Source organism: Enhydra lutris, unplaced genomic scaffold (genome assembly GCF_002288905.1).
Source record: "Enhydra lutris kenyoni isolate GAN:26980312 unplaced genomic scaffold, ASM228890v2 scaffoldscaffold43, whole genome shotgun sequence".
Taxonomy (NCBI): Eukaryota; Metazoa; Chordata; class Mammalia; order Carnivora; family Mustelidae; genus Enhydra; species Enhydra lutris.
In genome coordinates, this window is record NW_019154127.1 from 289,096 (window position 1) to 291,452 (window position 2,357).

The following is a 2,357-nucleotide window of genomic DNA, read 5'->3' on the forward strand; positions in this document are numbered from 1 at the left end:
GGCTTGGGGGGTAGGAAAAGAATAAATGAAACAAGATGGGATCGGGACGGAGACAAACCATAAGAGATTTTTAATCTCACAAAACAAACTGAGGGTTGCCGGGGGGGGAGGGAGTAGGGAGAGGGTGGTGGGGTTATGGACATTGGGGAGGGTATGTGCTATGGTGAGTGCTGTGAAGTGTGTAAACCTGGCGATTCACAGACTTGTACCCCTGGGGCTAATAATACATTATATGTTTATAAAAAATAAAAAAGAAGGAACCTCAAGGGAAAATAATGTGTTGTTTATAAAGGATCATCTGAGGTAATGCTGATGCCACTGGTCCAAGGACCATCCTTTGAGGAGCAGAGCCTTGGAGGACACAAGCCCTAAGACTGAATGACAAGAAAATATGTACCAAAAAGAAAAAATGCAAACAGCATCATGGCTGGAGTTTGTGTTGGTGGGAACTCAATAAGGTGGTCCAGTGGTCTGGACAACCATGAAGGATGAAAATAGGATGGTCCTTTTTAAGTAACTTGCTACATCATAATAAGTACCTAGTACAAAGGAATTTGTCAAAACTTCTTAAGAGAGACACACAGAAATATCCTCTTTACCTTGATTCTGTCATCTGACTCACAGAACTCAGTCAGTTATCAAGAAGGCAGGCAAGAGTTGCCCTATGCCAGAGAAAGCATCATGGAGCTTCTTTGTGTCAAAAACCAACCCAAGAAATGAAAAGAAGAAGTACAAAATACAAAGCCTTAAAAACACATCCCAGATCTACCCACTGCTCTCCTTTTCCACTGACGTCCTCTGAGTCCAAGCCACTAGGATCTCCTTTTTGCAACTGCAATAGCCCCTGACTCATCTCCCTGTTTCCATTCTTTCTATTTACATAGGGTCTCCCTAGAGCAGTCATGGTGATTTTTAAAAATGTAAATTTCTTAAGAGAAAAAAGCATGCAAAAGAAGAAAATCAAGCATTTATTTTTTTTAAAAGATTTTATTTATTTATTTGACAGAGAGAGGTCACAAGTAGACAGAGAGGCAGGCAGAGAGAGAGAGAGAGAGAGAGGGAAGCAGGCTCCCTGCTGAGCAGAGAGCCCGACGCGGGACTCGATCCCAGGACCCTGAGATCATGACCTGAGCCGAAGGCAGCGGCTCAACCCACTGAGCCACCCAGGCGCCCGCAAATCAAGCATTTAATGAATCCCCACTATTTGCACCACTGTGCCCTGTTCTATCTTCTTTAACCTTCACAATAATACATGAGGGAGGTATCGTAATTCTCTCCTTTTTGCAAAGGTTGAAATTAAGGCTTAGAGAAGGCAAATAACTTGTCTATGTTCACCTAGCCGGTAAGTGGCAGAGCTGTCGAAGAAGCAAATGAATGATCAGATAAGGTGCTAACTGGTCTGCCTTGCTAAATACTATTAAGCCCAAAGAGAGATTTGTTATTGGGCCTCTTTCCATTGAGGAAGAGAGGAGCTCATTGTACCCTTATTTATGATTATCTACCTGTTTGTTTATCAGGACTTTGTGTTTTCAGTTATAAGGACACCAGTCTCCTCATTAGATTAAAGTGGAAACTCTCTATTCCTTTAACTCCCAAAGATGCCATAGTGACAGGTGGAATTTTGACGTGGCCTCTACTGAAAGGTCCTCTCCCTGATCAACTTGGGCCGTTGTCCTAGGGTTTAGGGCAGTGGCTCCCACATTTTCGGGTTTGAGGCTTAGCTGAAAACACTGGTTTTTGAAGACACACTGGTACAGATTGGAAGAGTCAAAACAGAACACACACAAAAGCCAGTGAAAACGATAGCAAAGCATGATAAAGTAAAACAGCACTTCAGAAGGTGGAAATTGGGGCGCCTGGGTGGCTCAGTCAGGTAAGCATCCAACTTTTGGTTTTAGCTCAGGTCATGATATCAAGGCCCTGAGATCAAGCCCCGAGTTGGGTTCCGTGCTGAGCATGGAGCGTGTTTAGGATTCTGTATACCCCTCTCTCTGTCCCTCCTCCCCACTCATGCTTTCTCTCTCTTTCTTTCTTTCTTTTTTTTTTTTTTAAAGATTATTTATTTATTTATTTGACAGAGATCACAAGTAGTTAGAGAGGCGGGCAGAGAGAGAGAGGGGGAAGCAGGCTCCCTGCTGAGCAGAGAGCCGATGCGGGGCTTGATCTCAGGACCCTGGGATCATTACCTGAGCCGAAGGCAGAGGCTTTAACCCACTGAGCCACCCAGGTGTCCCTCTCTCTCTCTCTTTCTTAAAAAAAAAAAAAAATGTGTAAATACATCTGCAATTATCACACTGTCGATCAGGGTGTCCGTCTTTGCCACTACTCTAACTCTTTCTCTGCATTGCACCGAAAAG